Genomic DNA, 19646 nt, shown 5'->3' with positions numbered 1-19646 from the left:
GAATACTGTACTTACAATCTTCATACACAATTACAAACAAACTAGAAAGCAAACGACGAGCAGCGGGCAGAGAGCGAACACACACGTCCATCCACTGTGAGGCCGAAAGCAAAAGTGATTTGTTTACCTCCAGTCGCGCGCGCGCGCCTGTCGGACAAGCAGTTAACTACCGAACCCCTTGTTCGAAAGCTTACGACCTATCCAGCTGCCGCTAGTATCTTCCTATTGTAAAAGGACCGAAGGTTTGTATGCCGTGTCGGAACAACAGAAGTTTCATGCCTACCTGTCCATATGAGGGGAGGAGGGCGGGCTTCGTTATGTAACCACCGGGTAAGTATAAGTGAAACTTTATATTATTATAAAAATGTCATTTTCACCTATATAACTTACCCGGTGGTTACATATAGCTGATTGACACATTTAGGTGGTGGGACAATGGCAGCTAAAATAACAACTGTTGGAATTATCTGAAGATATAGGTTCCTTACCTTTAAAGACCGCTGACTCAGTGGTTACTGCCTCTGTAGTCTGCTGGCCTTTATTGTACCGACAGGATATATGGATCCCTGCGCGGACACAATAATAAGTACTTGCCGTTGAGGACGTGACCGTAACGGACAAGACTATAATGCCCCTGCTCAGGGCGCAGTACAATCACCACAAAATACAATGAAAAACGAGGGATCACCACAACCGTTTAAGAAATACACCAGACATTAAAAGACTGAAAGATACTCAAAAAAAACTCCCTGTATCTTCAGACAACCTTAAAAATACAAAAAACATAATCATGGAGAAAAGTTAGTGAGGATGGGATACATCCTTCTCTCCCTCACCCAATACCATGTCAGTCACAATGAATGGCCCCAATGTAATGCAATTTTCATATGTGGTTTGCAATCTGTCAGATAATGAGATGCGAAGACAGAATTGCTTCTCCAATATGTAGAATTTAATAATGTCTTTCAAAGACAGATTACGTCTAAAGGCCATAGACGTAGACACTGCTCTAATTTCATGAGCTTTGACTTTAAACACTTTGATATCTGAGTCCTGACATTGTCCGTGTGCCTCAGAAATCAAATTCCTTAAGGAGAGCGCATTTTTAGAAAGAGGACGAGAAGGATCTTTCACTGAACACCACAGGTTATCACTCTTACCTCTTATACCTGCCTTTGGTCTTTTGCACATAATGTCTAAGTGCTCTCACTGGACAGAGAGACATTCAGGCTCATTAGGCCCCACTAACTCCGCAAATGTTCTTTATAGAGAAAGAACGAGGCCAAGGACGTGAGGGATTTTCATTCTTAGCCAAAAACCCCAGCATTGATGAGCAAATGGCATTGCCCTTAGCGAATCCAACTCTCTTATCAATAGCATGCAGCTCACTGATTCTTCTAGCTGATGCTAAAGCACAAAGAAAAAGGGTCTTCCTGGTCAGATCTCTAAAAGAACTAGAGGAGATCGGTTCGAATCTATCTGACATCAGCCATTTAAGAACTACATCCAGGTTCCAAGCTACTGTTCTTGACTCCTTTGTCTTGGTCGTATCAAAGGAACGAATCAAGTCTGAGAGGTCTTGATTATTAGAAATGTCTAATCCTCGATGTCTGAACACAAGACACATAGCTCTATAACCCCTAATCGTCTGGGTAGAAAGCTTCTTATTCTCACGAAGAAAAAGAAGGAAGTTAGCTAACTGAGCTATAGAGGTCTTAGAAGACGAAATTCCTTCTTCTTTGCACCAAGCTCTGAATTGGACCCACTTAGCTTGGTACACTCGATCAGAGGATTCTCTTCTGGGTCTAGCAATAGCCTTGAAGCTCTCTTTGAAAATCCTCTCTTTCTGAGGAGATGCTCGACAGTCTGAAGGCGACTAGTCGAAGAGCGGACAAGTTGTGATGGAACTCAGAAAGTGGGGCTGTCTGAGTAGATCCTTCCTTAACGGTAACTCTCTCGAAAGTCCGTCACAGCAGTAGTAGATCCGGAACCATTCCCTGGCCGGCCAAAAGGGGGCTATCAGAGTCATCCTGACGTTCTGATGACCTCTGAACTTTGCCAGAACTAATCTTAGCATTTTGAAAGGTGGAAAGGCATACAGATCCAGATTTGACCAGTCCAGAAGCATGGCATCCACTGTAAACGCCTCCTCGTCTGGAACTGGGGAGCAATACAGTGGTAGACGAGCTGTCTTGTTTGTGGCGAAGAGATCCAACTGAGGACATCCCCAAATCCCCAAAGCTTCTTGCATATTTGAGGATGCAACGTCCACTCTTGTGGAGAGACTTGTCCTCTCCTGCTGAGAATGTCCGCCTTTACATTCTTCGAGCCTTGAATAAATCTTGTGCTCAAGACAACCTTGTTCTCTTTTCGCCCAAATGAGTAGGTCTCTCGCCGCCTCGCACAGAGAGAACGATGTGTCCCCCCTGTTTTTTGATGTAAGAGAGACCCGTGGTGTTGTCTGCTTGAACCAGCACTACTTTCCCTCTTACCTCTGTCTTGAAGTGCATTAGAGCCAAATGAATCGCCTTCAACTCTTTTAGATTTATGTGCCAGCCCCCCCTTCTTCTCCGATGAATCTGCCAAAGTCCCGACACTTCCTTTCTCCCCAGAGTAGCTCTCCCCACCCTTTGTCCGATGCGTCTGACAAAAGCGTAAGGTTGGGGCTCAACTGGCTTAGAGACAAGCCTTCCTCTAGCCTTCCTTCTGATTTTCCACCAAAGTAGGTCCTGTTTGATTCCTTCCGAGATGGGGAACACGAAGGAGTCTGGGAACTTCTTCCTTTGCCACTTCTGCTTCAAGTAAAATTGAAGTGGTCTCATGTTGAGCCTGCCCAGACTTACAAATTGCTCTATTGAAGCCAAGGTTCCTAAAAGGCTCATCCACTGATTCGCCGAGCAAGTTTGTCTGACGAGAAATTCGTCTATTTTGTTCAGGCAAGAGTCGATCCTTTGGCGAGACGGAAAAGCCTGAAAAAGAACTGAATTCAGTCTCACTCCTAAATAAACTATCATCCCTGAGAAGGAGTGAGACATGACTTTCCTTGTTTACTAACAAACCTAGGCTTTCCGTCATCCTTAAAGTCTTTTGTAGGTCCTCCACACTTCTGTCTGGACCTTGCCCTGAGAAGCCAATCGTCTAGATACATGGATATTCGTATTCCGTCTAGATGAAGCCACTTTGCTACTGACGACAGAACTCTGGTGAACACTTGTGGAGCTGTCGACAGGCCGAAGCAGAGGGCCCTGAAACTGATAAATGCGGCCCTGGAACACGAATCTCAGGAATCTTCTCGATTCCGAATGAATCGGAATATGAAAATAAGCGTCCCGAAGGTCTATGGAAACCATCCAATCTCCAGGATGAAGCGCTGCTAATACCGATTGGGTCGTTTCCATAGAAAACTTCGTCTTCAGGACAAAGACGTTCAGGGCACTGACGTCCAACACCAGTCTCCAACCCCCCGTGGCCTTCTTTACCAGGAAAAGGCGATTGTAAAATCCTGGTTCCTGAGGAGAGTCCACTAACTCTATGGCCCTCTTTGCCAGTAAGGCGAGAATTTTTTTTTTTTTTTTTTTTGTTTTGATGGAGGGCAGCAAATTTTTCGGAGTTCTCCGAGTAGGCTGACAAATTCACAGGAAATTCTGTGAGAGGGGGGTGCTTGATGAACGGAATGGTGTATCCTTCCTTCAGGACCTGGACCGTCCAAGGATCCGCTCCGAGATGAAAACCAGGGTCTGCTAGAAAAGGTAATAATCTGGCTCCTACTGCTGTGTGGAGGACTACGGGCCTACTTCTTGATGGAAGAGAGAGTGGTTTTAGAAGAGGCTCTACCTCTCCCACGAAACCTGGAGAAAGATCGAACGGGAGCTCTCTCGAAATGGTTTAGGAGTTTTCTGTGGAGGGAGCACTCCGAGAAGCAGAAAGAACCGGAGCTATCTTCCTGGGCTTCTTCACTGACTGTGATAAAAGATCCTGGGTCGCTTTCTGTGTTAAAGATTGAGCGATCTCGCTCACAATCTCTTGCGGAAAAAAGGTGTTTCTTGTCCAAGGAAGAGAGAGCAAGGCAGACTTCTGGTTCGATGAAACCCCTTTCGACAAGAAGGAGCACCAAAGCTGTCTCTTCTTCACACTCCAGAGGCGAAAATGGCAGCGAGCTCCGAAGCTCCATCACAGATGCCTTTATCGATACAATCCAGTACCGAGGCAAAATCCTTCAACTGCTCCTCCGAAAGTCCAAATGACTTGACTTTCCTGGCCAGCGAAGCAATGGCCCAATCCAGGAGCTAACAACTTCGAAAACACGGAAAACACTCTTGCAAAGATGCTCCAGTTCATTTGTTGTTTGAAAAGAAAATCTTAGCAGTATTAAGGGCTGCTCTGCGGAAGAGTCCACAAGACTAGAAAAGTCTCCCTGAGGCGGAGGCAGTCACACCCAGGGAAAAAACTTCTCCAGTGTCATACCAGACACGGCTCCTTGACGAAAGTTCGAAGGGGGAAGACAAAAAACATTTTTCCCCTGTTCCCTCTTCTCCAAAAGCCAAGCGTTAACTTTCTTGATAGCTTTCTTAGCCGAAATCGAGAGGACGAGGAGTCAGGCTTACTGTCCTTTTTCCACTGCGAACTAGGAGAAATTGGAACGGAAGGCGCAAAAGAATCTCCAAAGTTGTCAACGAAGGATCGTAAAAGGAGTTTATACCCCGACAAATGCTTGTCTTTTTCTGTAAGTCCTCCTTCTTCCTCCAAATCCGAAGCTTCCTTCGACGAAACTGGCGAACATTCCATCGGAAGAGGAATCCTGTTCGGCGAAGTCACACCCTTATGCGTCGAGGAGGGTGTGAGAAAGCAGGAGAAGACGTCTGAGCCTGTACTGAGACGTATCCGGGCGGCTGAGCTGGCGGCTGCGTTGGCGGCTGAGCTGGCGCTTGAGCGAGAGCCTGACGTGGCGCCATAGACGGAGTCAGGAAAGGAGTCCGACCAGGCGCCTGAAGTGGCGTCTGAAGAGGAGTCACATGGAGAGTCTGAAGAGGCGACTGCAAAGGAGCCTGCGAAGAGGACTGCACAGTAGTCTGCGGAAGATGTAAGGCGGTCGGGAGCGCATTCGGGGACAAAAGAGACTTGCCAAAAAGCTCCAAGATACTGCCTAACTTGGCATTCATCTGTTCAAACACCGAAGGTTGAGGATCCACCGACGTAGAAGGCGCGGGAGGTGTAGAAGGATGATCCACAAACACGTCTGGAGCCGCAGGAGTTATCGCTTGAGGCGGCTCTGGAGAAGGCTCCGAAGGAGTGTGCGTGTTCGGCTTCTCCACTTCTATGAGAGAAGGGAAGAGATAAATCGAAAACCGCCGGAGAAAAGCTTCAGGCTCCTCCCAAAAACTACAAGAAGGTTCGGCAGCCGCCACCTTCTTGGGAACCGCAGCAGGCGAAACATCGCGAGAGCTTTTCAGCGGTCTAGAAGTCTTATTACGCCAACCTCTATAAGAGGAAACATCTGAACTAGAGTCGCTTGACGAAAAACACTTCCTCGCAACACCTTTCCAATGGTGAGCGACAGCATCCTGGGATACGGCTACAGGATTGCTTGAGGGGGCGGCTGCTTGGGAGCAGATCCCGCTCGCCTCCCTTCGGTTTTCGGCATGCCTCCTCCCAGGATCTGGGGAGTTTGACAGGGGCCTAGACCTAGGAGAACGAACGGGCCGAACAACCACCTCCTCCACTACACTTGCACTAAGTAATTTATCACACTTAACTACCACTTCTTGCACTGTCTCACCCATTTTCTGCATAGTGGTGAGGAAAGAGACAAATTTCGAGTTCATATCGGCTCGTAATACTGACACGGGATCGGGATCGGGAGATACAGATTCGAGGGCAGGAGCAACCACTACGGGGTTAATAGGAACAGGATTAACAGAATTCAGAGGAATATCCTGGCTACTCACAAACTTAGAAGAAGATCTCTGTGAATCCTTTCTGATTCTATCTTTTTCTAACTTTCTCATATACTTTCCCAGTGCCTTCCACTCCTGAGATGTTAGAGACTTACATTCTTCACACGTATTCTCAAAAGAACATTCATGTCCCCTACAACTAACACAAGTAGAATGAGGATCAAGTGAAGCTTTAAGAAGTCTAGTCTTACACCCACTACTACACACCCTATACTGAACAGAGCTGGTGTCAGACATCGTGAAGAATTCAAAATAATTCCTAAAAAGGACAACAATATCAAAACCAAAATAACTATAGCGCTAGCAAAAAGATCAGTAAACTCAAGGTACATCACCAAAAGGAGAAAACCAAGATGATCAAATCCAAATTCCAACCAGCAGAGGAACCGTGTTACCGGTTCCGACGGCAGGAAACTTCTGATTTATTGTTGGAATGGTTCCCGGTACCCGGTAGAGGGCGGGAGTAGAGGGATCACCTGTCAAACCATTAGCGCTACCGCGAATTTCAAATTCTGCTGCGACGTCAGGAGACGACAGCTATATGTAACCACCGCTATATGTAACCACCGGGTAAGTTATATAAGTGAAACCACCGATTACAAGGTAAAAATGAATTCAGTTCAAACCATGACAAAGGGAATAAAAAGTTTCATACTTTCACTAATATAGGCAACAAATGTTGTTTTATTGTGCTGATTACAACTGCAATCTTGAGTAAGATCAATAAAAATTAAATATATACGCTAACATTGTTCAAATGAATGCTGGGAAGGCTGGGAAAGATGGTGGATTGTCCGTGGTTAGACCGGCCAGCCTGACGATAGCCGCCATATTGGATTTCAAAGCTGCCTTGAAAACATATTTTATGAAGAGCATCACACACTTATTTTTAGTTCGTATGGGGCTTTCATATATCACATTATGTTGACGAAACTTCAATCTTTTGAATGGTATGCTTAAAGTTGTAATTGTATTCTTGTTTCGCCAATTAAATATCGAGTGAATAAGACCTGGCCAGCGTGATGATGATGGATCGTCCATGATTGTTTACCCTAGTTGCATAGATATACCAGAAATTATCCTATTGTTAAGACCAAATGTTTGTTCACGTATGAACAATAACTTTTTCTGAAAGTTGGGTCAACGAGCGGGCAAGACTGGCCCAGGTAGTCCACTCGGTAAAACTTGAGAAAGCTTTCGCGGCCTTGTATCTCGGTAACGAGTGCGTAACTGGCAGAACACCATAGAAGATAACTTCTTCTTCATTCTAAATTATACCTGATGATACACTTACCCGACCAAAATAGGACAATTTCATGGGTAGATTACAGTTCAGTTGACCGGACCGTGTAACACCATTTTGCCCGGTCCGTAATCCCTCCGCCAAGGTAAGTAGTTCTCGCAGATGACCCGCAGCCGACCAAACCCGACCCCAGCCGACCAAACCCGACCCCAACCCACAGGACCGAACCCGAACATGCATCAACATGAAAGCCACAACAAACGGCAGCCATCCTGTTGGTATTAGTCCGCCGATTCTCTTCGATATTTTTAATCTTGCCCAACTAATCTTTAGGACCTCCAATTTAATTTACAGTATTCCATATTTTCACCCATGCCCAACTGAACTGTAAGAGCTCCATTTTTTTCCCTTCGTTATTCTATTTTTTTTTTCCATGCTTGCCCAACTAATTTGCAGGAGTTCCATTTTTTTTTCATTATTCGATATTTTGACTCTTGCCCACAATAGTTTTACCCGTGCCAACATAATCTGTAGGAGATACATTTTTTTCCCCATTATTCGATATTTCTTTCCTTGCCCAACTCATCTGTATGACCTACATTTTTTTACATTCTTCGATACATATTTTCCAGGTACTAGTTATCCGCTAGGATAACTAGTACCTGGAACGTACCTTGCCCGACCTTCCTCGACCCTTCAGTCTGTTCCTGCTTCTCAGCCAGTTCAGTGCTTCGTCATGTCTTCTTCAAATCACACAAAAACATTAATCACACATTGCATTTTGTAGACCCACACGAGAAAAACATACACACAAACACGATAGAATCTACTTGGCGGGTTTTGAAACGAAATGTCTTACCTAGAAGTGGTACAGTAAAAAATTTGTATAATTCATATTTCGCTATGTAATGTGTAAAAAAACGTTACCTAACTCAAGTTGATTGTCCATTTAAAGCATTCTTAGATTTAATTAAACGTGTATATCAATTAAATAAAGTAGCTTCAACACCCACCAAATTGAAGGCCAATGTCGCTGAAAACAAACAATCACGAGACGTCGCTCCTGCTGTACAAACGGATTCGTCACCTCACCCCCGTGCTCGTCCACAAATTCCCCTTGTTCAGTCATCTCGGAAACAACCGTCCGCCAAGAAAGAAAAAAAAAAATCCTCTACCCAGAAGATTTCAACGACTCGATTTCTCTTGTTATTCTATATTTTCTTGGGGGGGGGGGGGGGGGGTGGGGGGGGGGGTGGGGCCGGGGGGGGGGGGGGGGGGGGGGGGGGGGGGGGGGGGGGGGGGGGGGGGGGGGGGGGCGGCCATCATTGGACGACTAGCACATCTCCAAGGTAAGGTTATCAATGTAATGCACGTTATTTTAATTATTTTGACAAAATTAAGCACGCCATTGTTATTTCCGCTTTGCTGAAGTCAGGCACGCTCAACACATCCGAACGGCACGCTCAACACATCCGAACATTCACATTCGCTAGAAGTCCACGTGTTCGAACGCAGTCCATGTGTTCGAGCAAACAATGTGGCCTTGACTTTAACCAATGTATTCTCGGAAATATTCATTTTGTTTAGTTATCAGTAAGGATATACGGGTGCCAGCCATATGTATGGACAAGTTATATTGGTTAGATATTTATAATTTTTAACTTACTACACAGGGGGGTCCAGGGAGGCGAAGCCCCCCGGCCAGGTAAGGACATGCAGACTTAGTTTGGTTAGGTCGGTTCCTTTGGTTAGGTAGCAATCACTGTCCAGGGGGCAAAGCCCCCCCGGCCAGGTAAGGACGTGGAGACTAACTATGGTTAGGTTGGTTCCTTTGGTTAGGTAGCAATCACTAATATACTATACTGGGGGGTTCAGCCGGGCCAGTTAAGGGCACGCGGCCTAAGTTTGGTTAGGTTGGTTCGTTTGGTTACGATCACCGGAGCTCCTACAGTTTAGTTGGAACAGGAGCTCCTACAGTTTAGTTGGAACAGGAGCTCCTACAGTTTAGTTGGAACGGGAGCTCATAGGGTAGAATATCACGACAGGCCAACCCTCATCACGGTGGACGGGTCTTATTCACTCGATATTTAATTGGTGAAACATGAATACAATTGCAACTCTAAGCATACCATTTAAAAAGACTGAAGTTTCGTCAACATATTGTGATATATGAAAGCCCCATACGAATTAAAATAAGCATGTGAGCTCTTCGTAAAGTATGTTTTCAAGGCAGTTTTGAAATCCAATATGGCGGCTACGTTTTGCATGGACGGTTCTCATCAGTGACGGCCACCATCTTTCCCCAGCCTTCCCAGCACTCATTTGAACAATGTTAGCGTATGTATGTAACGTTTATTGATCTTACTCAAGATTGCAGTTGTAATCAGCACAATAAAACAACATTTTGTTGCCTATATTAGTGAAAGTATGAAACTTGTTATTCCCGGGGTTGGTTATGGTTGGTAACTGAAATTCATTCTTGACCTTGTAATCAGTGTGGTTTTATCCTTACTGCCATCACAACTGAAACTCCACAGTGCTTATTTGATTGTAATTATACACATTTTGGTCTTAATTCACTCCACAGTGCACTCGAACCACATTGCTGTTCGTGTTTCCTAAGCACTCACTCCGTAAACAAAGTTACGAGCAGCAGACGACAACACTGATTATGAGATGCAAAGCTTTATTCCCTTAATTGTTTACTTTACTCAATATTTAGTTTAACTCTACTTCAAAATGTTTATTTAATTCATGTCCATTATCCCTTTTTTTGCAACCAATTAACCCCCCAAAATTACAAATGTTTCGGATGTATACTTACGAGCAGACAACGTGAGGAAAAATGGCTCATCGTTGCCAATCTAGTGGAGCGTCACACATACGCCGATGCATTTACAAACTGTTTCGATGAATTCTAGTTGTCATAGTAATGCAGTAATGATAAAATTGCTCTAATATGTATATATACTACAAATAGATACGCTAATTTCACTTATTTCCCCGGTTTTGTGTAAGTCTTATACCTAGTTTGGAGGGTAAACACATACCAATTGACAACACTGATAAACAATTGAAGAGCGCAAAACGCCGCAAAGAATGCCGTAGTCCCCTTGAATAAAGTACGAATAAGTGCTGGTAAGAGGGTTTACGATTGTTGTGATGAAAGTGCCCAGCGTCTATGGGTACAAGTGGTGTGCAGATTTAGCACATGAAATGGGAAGCTTGTTGACACAAGCGACTCCGTAAACATCAAGATAGCGTCAATCTTCGAAACATTTTTAGTTGTAAGTAAAAATTTCTAAAGCGTTTTGGTGAGATTTCCACTGCAGTAGGCCACCCTTTTCAGTACCCTCTGTTTAAATCTTAAAATTTGGCCTTAATTTCTAACTTTGGAGAAAATACTTACTTCGAAAGGAGAGTAGAGGTCTTTAGCTCCGTTTTTCACCAACAAGAAGTCGCGACTGATGCCCATCTCCGGTGTCAGGACGCGTTATAATGTACTTTTTCGGAGGGTGGCTAGGTGTTGATTGTAGGTGGCCTGCTTGGCCTGCTGTGATATTCTACCCTACAGTTTAGTTGGCCACTGGTTTTTTTTGCTAGGGTTTCGTGGTTTTTAGTGTTCATTGCCGTCGTTTGGTTAGCCTAACACAACGGGGGACGGGACCTCCTACATTTTTGTTGGTACGTGAGCTCCTACAGTTTACTTGGCAACAGGTTTCGTCTGCTAGGGTTTTGTTGTTTTTCGTGTTCATTGTCGTCATCTGGGTTTCCCCCCACCCAAAAACCCCGGTTTCCCAATGGCTCCCCCCTTACCGTTTTCATTTACTCGCATGTACTCCCCCACCCAAAAACCCCGGTTCCCAAAAGGGTCCCCCATTATCGTTTTTATAGGTTTCGGGGTTTTTAAACCGGGCGCCAAAACAAAGCGTCAGCCATCTTGTTTGTATTGCTCCGCCGATTCCATAGCAGACGAAACCCGTGGACAACTGAACTGTAAGCGCTCCCAATTTCATTATCACACGTGTTTCCCCTATAGAAAACGTCAACTACCAGTCTAGTTCGCCGTGAAAGTTATATAAAACTACCCCAGCCGTGACTCTATTACTTACATAAACCGAATTAACATCCAACGTTATTATATAACGGAATTAACAGTTTAAATAATTGTTAATTAACACTGGCGATCAACCTTGGGCGCCTTGAGACCAAAGATGCCTATCTCAATTCAGCCATATTTAACTCGAAAAATCAAAATGAACACAATCATTTACTCACGAAATAAACTCTAATCGTTGACTCACATCGGCTGACCTTCGATTCGATCATTCAGTCAAAATATCCGGTGGAAATTCATTGATATCTGTGACTAACTTTGTGCTGACACGAGTCTGGTCTCCACAAACGACGATTTGTTTACATGAGTAGTAGTAGTAGTAGTAAGTGAAACATTCCCTGGAAACGGCTCCCTTGCTTGTTTTATTCCTCCATTGTGTTTGTTTGAGTTTCTTCTCTCTGAAATGCCACTTTTCTTTTAGAAAATCTTTCCTATTTTCCCCTTCCTCCCTCAGTAGATCTACCAAAAAGAGTATATTAGCTACTAATTCCTCTTTATTTTCTTGATATGGTTGCTGCCCAAAACTGTATCTATTTCTAATCTCATTGTATGCTGGACAGTAAAGTAAGAAATGTTCTAAATTTTCATTTTGTTCCTCACAGCATAAACATTTTGTATCTTCTCCTTTTATCCTATTTCTGTCATTTAATCCTAGTATACCTAGTCTGGCCCTACTGATCAGCATTGTTTTTTTCAGTGTTGTCACACCAGGTTTCTTCTCTTATGTTTTCTTTATATTTTCTCCAGATACTTAACGTTGACTTTTCATTCATTTCTTTCTGCCTTTTTTTCTGTCCCAATTGTTTATTATTTCTCTTAACTGTTTGTCTTTAACTGCTTCAATTTTACTTAATTTTATGTTCAGTTCTTTCATATACTCTTTTACTTGCATTATCCAGTTTTTTTTCATACTGATCCATGGTTATCCAGTTTTTTTTTTTCATACTGATCCATGGTTATCTCATATAGGAGCCTATTTCCACCATTCTTCAGTGTATGTTTCAGGTAGAATAGTTTATTCTTGATATCTCTTGAGTGGCAGGAAGAGGCCCCTATTTCAGATCTTAACGCACAACTAGCTGTGTAACTTGGCGCTTTCAAAATTGCTCTATATACTTTATTGTCTATCTTCTGAAATTCATTTATTGTTTTCCTGTCAAGTTTCATGACTTCCATTGCATACATGAATGAAGGCATCGCTAGTCCTTTCCAGTACAATTTTCCTATTTTTACTCTGCTACAGCTTTTATTGATGACTGCATTAGCCATATTTGCCATCTGCTTTGCTTTAATTTGGGCCCTTGTTATCTGTTCTCTGAAGCAGTCTGTCTTTCATGTTGTTGATTGTCACTCCTAGGTATTTAATATTCTTAACTATTTTTACTCCTTCTATGTGCTCCATATTCTCCACATCATCGATACTGTACCAATCGTTGTATATTAGTATGTTACTCTTGTCCCTGTTTATGTTTAGGCCACATTCACTTGCGATTTCCATAAGGGTTTTTTATTGATTTTGTTATTTCTTCTAGTGTGTGCCCTAGTATTAATCTGTCGTCTGCATATAATAGTGCCACTATCCTTATTACTTCATTTCTAAAACCTTCTGTTGTATTTTCTAATTTTTCTATTATCAGGTACGTTATTAATAGAAAGAATATGGTTGAGCCATTGCATCCCTGTCTTGTTCCATTAGTTACATTTAGTTCTTTTTGTTCTGTATTGTTAAGGCATAGGCTTGTTACATCATTTGTATATATCTTTGCAACTGCATTTATTACTTCTGCATGTAGCCTATATTTCACCATGACTTTGTAAGGACAACACTTATTCACAATTTTCTCTGTATGTAATTCAACATTTGCGTTGTTCTTACTTCCCTCCGCAAGAGCGTTCAGCGGGCTTTCCGCCACTGTATATATCTTGTGAAATCATATTTTAGGTACTTTTGTATTTTGTATTATGTCTCTCAAGAAACACAAATCGGGTCTCGCTGACCCACTTTTACTCTCTCGCGGGTCGGAAACCACATTTCCGCCCGCATGCTGTATATTTGAATTTTCCCTTACCTGTAATAAAGTCAGTACACTACTACCTGCCTCTTTGTCCACACCTCACAACTGGTGACCTCCCGGTTTGGACGGTGACCCAAGCAGTTTTGGCTCAGACATTAAGGGACTAACTACCGCCACTCACCTTCAGAGATCTTTAACGGACTCACACGGCGCCTCAGTATAGATCTCTGAAAGCTCCTACGGTGGAAAAAAACCAACGCCTCTAACAGACTAAATACGGCATACCTTCCCAAGGTGTGTTCAGGCATTCCTCAAACGGTTTGGCCTGCCATTCACGACTCTGTCGACCTTTTTTTTTTGTGAGAAAGGACAATGAACGCAGACAGTACCGCACGAGAGACCCAGGCCTCCCCTGCCCCAATGACGGTCTCGCACACAGCTGCTGCTCAAGCTGTCAAATTGCCCCCCTTCACAACAGCGAACCCAACTGCCTGGTTCTTCCGAGCTGAAGGGCAAGGTACTGCAGGCTGACCTCGTCACAGCAACCCTCCCGACAGGTGTTCGACCGAATAACTCCCTGGCTGACCGGTCGAGCACAAACCGAACCTGTCACACTCAATGAGATAAAAAAAAAAAGACTCGTGACAGCCTACTCCACGCCCATCGCTGAAAAAGCCGCCCGTGCCCTCGACCTAGTTACGAACCCCATGCGAGGCGCCGACCCACAGGATGCCTGGGACATGGTGATGGGCCTCGTCCGCTTGCCTGGAGTAGGTCCAGACAGGAAAAAGAAGGAAATCTGCCTGAGCTGCGAAATATTCCTGCGGCAACTCGAGCCAGACGTCCGAAGACAGCTGACGGACGTATATACCCTCCACAATGATGAACTACTGGAAAAAGCAAAAAAACTGATGCTGTCAAGCAAGGCTGCAAAGCTCGCTGCCCCCCAATCCTCCGTGTGCCTAGCCGCAGAGAAGGGAGAATAAGAAGACGATGACCCAACGCAAGAGATCGGCGCCGTATCCCAGAGGAAGTCCTCCCACATGCAGCGTGGCGATAACTCCTGGTGCCACTACCACCGGAGGTTCGGAAGATACTCCAAGAGGTGCGAAAGCCCTTGCACCTTCCAGCAGTCAAAAAACGGCGACGGCAGACAAAACCAAATCCGCCCATGGCAACGGCCTCGTCGGAACCACACACCGTAGGGTTTTATGTCCACGACGCGATCTCCGGCCGGAGGATGCTGGTGGACACAGGGGCGATGCACTCTATATTCCCGCCATCACGAAAAGACCGTAGCCGCGAGCCTGACAAAACAACCGCCCTCGTCGCCGCAAATGGGACCCCCATCCATTCCTATGGCACGAAGTCCCTCGAGATATCCATCTTGGGGCGCAACTACGTCTGGAAGTTCACCATCGCTGACATCACGTTTCCACTACTGGGGGCAGATTTCCTGGCGCAGAATGGCCTCCTGGTTGATGTGGGCCGCAAACGCCTCCTCGACATGGGGACATGCTGTTCCTTACCACAATTTGTACCGTCGCCCCCCACAAGTACAGCAACCTCCTGCAGGAATTCCCTGAAGTCTTCAAACCGGAACTTCGTCAGGCAGCAGGGACACCGCCCAAGCATGGAATATTCCACCACATCACCACCACGGGCCCCCGGCACACGCAAAGTTCCGACGACTCCCTCCGGGCTGCCTTCAGGATGCAAAACGGGCGTTCTCATAAATGGACAGAATGGGCATCTGCAAGAAAGCGTCAAGCCCTTGGGCTTCGCCCCTCGTAGTAGCCATCTTGCTTGGTGAGACGTACCCGCGTGAAGTCACAATAATCAACAGATATCACAAGTTTAACATACGACTAGAATTTGAGAAATATCTAGAAGTGTTCGTGAACTATCGGTGATAAGATTAGTGTGAAAATAGTAGGATAAAGCGTCTTCTAAGTTAGTTTATCAAGTGTAATACTATAAATCAGAACAAGATGGCAGTTAGTAAGTTCCAACTGCGGGAAAAGGTGGCGTAATTTGCGTGTTTAGCAGATTCGCCAATACGATGAGGTAGCAGGAAGGGAACTGGCATTTCTCATCTATGAAATCAGCACAGTCCCAACCAAAAAGATCAAAAGCATTCATAGATATATTAGAAGGATAATCCTTCAAACTGGAACAAATCTAATGAAAACATCTTGAAAATAATTGAAGAAGTTCCAAATAAAATCCAAGTGGTCAAGAGACTCATAAAGAAAATATACATAAACCAACATATTCCGACAAAGAAAATGAATAAGGTGAATCTTGTGAATATACTAATTGATGCATTAGGAAAAAGAATGCCAAAAGCATGCAAACTGTGTAAGGTTTGTATAGCATAGTCAATCCACAAAACCTAATCAGAAAATGTGCTGCATGCAACATTCCGACCCATCCACAGTGTGCTGAGGTAATACAAGATTTGAGAAAAGATACAAGAATTTTTTGTTCAACATGTCTATCATGGATAGACAATGTTATTAAATCAAGATTGAATGTACAAATAGTTGAGGATGAAGAAGAGAAGAAGAGGAAGAAGAAGAAGAAAAGAAGAAGAGGAAAACGGAAGAGAAGTAAACAAAAATGAAATGACAGAAAAAAATAAGGAAAACAAAGAACAAGATAAAAAGTATGGATGCAGAGATACTCATTGCTAACTACTATTGAGGCCTAATGAAAGCAGCAATTACCTACGAAACGAAATAAATTACGATATGACAACAGAAAAGCAAAATCCCGAAGAGGCTCTACCCAGATCTATACAATGACGGGAAAGAGGAAAAAATAGACAAGAAAGACAAAATCTGCAACCTTTTGAAAAGAGGGAATTGCAGATTTGGAGAAAGATGTTACTACAAACATCCTAAGATATGTCAAAACTATGAAATATATGGTAAATGTGCATACTTAGATGGATATGGGGATGATTGCAGAGATCTGCATCAAAAATATGTAAAACCTAAAGAAGGAAAAGGATGTAAGTTCGACAAAAAATGCAAATATATGCACCCTGTAGCCATGAATCATAATCAAATAAATAACCAACCAAGTAATAAAATCCAAAATAAGAAAGAAACAAATAAAGAGAGAAATCAAGAATATCAGGTAAAAGAGAAAAGCAAACCACCAATGAGATATGCAGAGGTGTCAGCAAAAAATTTCAAAGCATCAGCTCCGAAATTCTACTCAAGAGATAATAACTGTATTTATTATGCAAGAGGATATTGCAGAAACGGAGAAAATTGCAGATTCAGACACAAAATGAATAATTATGATGAAGGAAGATCAAATATTATGGAAAAGTTGGATTTTTTAATGTCAGAATTTCTGGAAATGAAAAAAAGAACAACATACCAGAAACAAGAGACATGGGAAAAGAAAATCCTTATTACTATCAGTATTAAATGAGGAGAAAACACGCAAACCATCATAGTGATGAATGCGCAGGGTTTAGTTACGAGTAACTCAAAAAGAAAAATAGAGTACTTAGAGAAAACTAACCCAAAATGAAAAGAAAATAGATATAATGAATATAAGTGAAACCTGGTATTCCCAAGAGACTGGGAATGATGATCAAATAAAAAGGGCAAAAGGGTTCCAAACTTATAGATCAGATAGAAAAAATAGGAATCAAGGGGGAACCGCAATATAATTGAAAAATTGGATGATATATGTAGAAATCACAAGGACTGGACTATTCTCCTATCTGGTGACTTCAACTTTCCTTTCGTAGAATGGAAAGAACGAATAGGAGATTGTGGTTGTACTTATACATATAAAAAAGAGAGTAATAGTAGTGCAGAAGATAAGAGGCAATTTGAAAAGCTATTAGATATGCTACTAGAATACAACATTCAACAAATAAATCACCTGCCAACAAGAAAGGAAAATACTTTAGACCTAGTATTTGTGAACGAGATGAATGTTATGTTAAAGAAATATAGTTTATAATGCGAGTATTTCAGACCATAATGTCATAGAATTAACAGTTCATTCCAAAGCAAGTGAAAATAGAGATAAGCAAGAAATGAAAAAGTGGGAAGGATATGGAAAATACAACTTCTACAGTAAAATATAAAATGGTCAGAAATTAATGAAGAATTAAACAAAGATTGGGATACATTTTCGTAAGTGATGACATAAGGGTAAATACGGAGATATTATATAAATATTGGAGATAATAGTGGAAAAATATATACCGAAGAAGAAAAGTAAACATCATTCATGCATACCAAGAGACAGAAGAATCTTGTTCCAGAAAATCAGAAAGTGGAAAAAAGGTCTTGCAAAAGAAAAAATGCATGGAAAGTTATAGAACTAAAAAGTAAGATAGAAAATGCAGAACAAAAAGATTATACAATCAAAAGAAAATGAAAAACGGGACTTGGAAGAAAAAACCCTATTAAATATCAAGCAAAACCCCAAACTATTATACTCATATGCGAAGAAGATGAATAAAAGAAGAATAGAAATAGGCCTCTGAGAATTGAAGGGAGATTAACGAATGAAAAAAAGGAAATTGCAACATACTGGCAGAACGATATAGAGAGAATTCACCCCTAGAATAGATAATGAAGATAATGATATAGAAGTAAGGGATGAAAATAGTGAATATTTAGCTGACATAGATATTAATGAAGCTGATATTGTGCAGGCTATTAATGAAATTAAAAATGGAGCTGCTGCAGGGCCTGATGGAATTCCTGCTATTTTGTTAAAGAAAGTAGTTCATTCTATCGCAAAGCCACTTGCAATATTATTAAGACAAAGTGTAGATACAGGCAAGTATATGATGAGCACAAATTAGCGTATATTACCCTACTTTCAAAAGTGGATCAAGACTAGAGGCAAGTAATTATAGGCCTGTGAGTCTAACATCACATATAATGAAAGTGTATGAAAGGGTAATGAAGAAAAATATTATGAAACATTTAATAAAAAATAATTTGTTTAATAAAGGACAACATGGTTTTCGTACCCGGAAAAAGTACACAAACCCAACTGTTAGTCCACGCCGTGAAAACATATTCAAAAATATGAAAACGCGGAAATGAAAACAGATGTGGTTTATTTAGACTTTGCAAAAGCTTTTGATAAAGTAGACCATAATATATTTAGCGAAGAAAATTAGAAAACACAATACGTGGATAAAGTAGGAAGATGGTTAAAAGAATTTTTACACAACAGAAAACAGATAGTTATTGCAAACGACGAGAAATCGGATGAAGCCAAGGTAATATCCGGTGTGCCGCAAGGTACGGTGTTAGCTGCAATACTGTTTGTTATTATGATTGAAGACATAGACAATAATGTTAAGGATTCGGTAGTGAGTAGTTTTGCAGATGACACAAGAATAAGTAGAGAAATTACTTGTGATAAGAGAGGAACGCTCTACAAAGAGACCTTAACAAAGTATATGATTGGGCAGAGGTAAATAGGATGGTATTTAACTCTGATAAATTTGAATCAATAAATTATGGAGACAGAGAAAGAAAGCTATATGCATATAAGGGACCTAATATGGAAGACCATCACAAATAAGGAAGCAGTTAAAGACCTTGGTGTGATGATGAATAGGAACATGTTATGCAATGATCAAATAGCAACTCTGTTGGCAAAATGTAAAGCAAAAATGGAATGTTGTTACGGCATCGTTCAAAACCAAAAGAAAAGCTGAACACCATTGATTATGCTTTATAAAAACAGATGTTCGTAGTACACTTGAATATTGCAATATGATATGGTACCCACACTATCAAAAGGATATTGCACAATAGAGAGTGTACAAAGGTCCTTTACAGCTAGAATAGAAGAAGTTAAGGACCTAGACTACTGGGAAAGACTACAATTCTTAAAATTATATAGTCTGAGAGAGAAGAACGCTACATGATAATTCAGGCATGGAAACAGATAGAAGGAATAGCAGAAAATATCATGGAACTAAAAATATCAGAAAGAGCAAGCAGAGGTAGATTAATAGTGCCCAAAAATATACCAGGAAAAATAAGGAAAGCACACAGGACATTAATCCACTACGCACCAGCATCGATAATGCAGCGTCTATTCAATGCGTTGCCAGCTCATCTGAGGAATATATCAGGAGTGAGCGTAGATGTGTTTAAGAATAAGCTCGACAAATATCTAAACTGCATCCCAGACCATCCAAGATTGGAAGATGCAAAATATACCGGAAGATGTACTAGCAACTCTCTGGTAGACATTAGAGGTGCCTCACACTGAGGGACCTGGGGCAACCCGAACAAGATGTAAGGTCTGTA

General features: G+C 42.2%; 1 protein-coding gene across 3 annotated transcripts in view; it reads right to left on the bottom strand.

The window, feature by feature from the left end:
• Window positions 1-19646, bottom strand: part of LOC135214509 (zinc finger protein 501-like) — a 449070-nt gene that overhangs the window by 167080 nt on the left and 262344 nt on the right. The window contains exon 1 of one of the 3 annotated variants that reach the window (XM_064248880.1): window positions 11476-11612. The exons of 1 other annotated variant lie outside the window; for it this stretch is intronic. The gene's annotated coding sequence lies outside the window, so the exon portion shown is untranslated. Of the gene's footprint in view, window positions 1-11475; window positions 11613-19646 lie in introns of those variants that run through there. One more of the 3 variants, XM_064248882.1, reaches the window with a different exon arrangement.

This window comes from Macrobrachium nipponense, chromosome 45, assembly GCF_015104395.2.
Source record: "Macrobrachium nipponense isolate FS-2020 chromosome 45, ASM1510439v2, whole genome shotgun sequence".
Classification (NCBI taxonomy): Eukaryota; Metazoa; Arthropoda; class Malacostraca; order Decapoda; family Palaemonidae; genus Macrobrachium; species Macrobrachium nipponense.
This window is presented reverse-complemented; position numbering and strand designations above follow the sequence as displayed.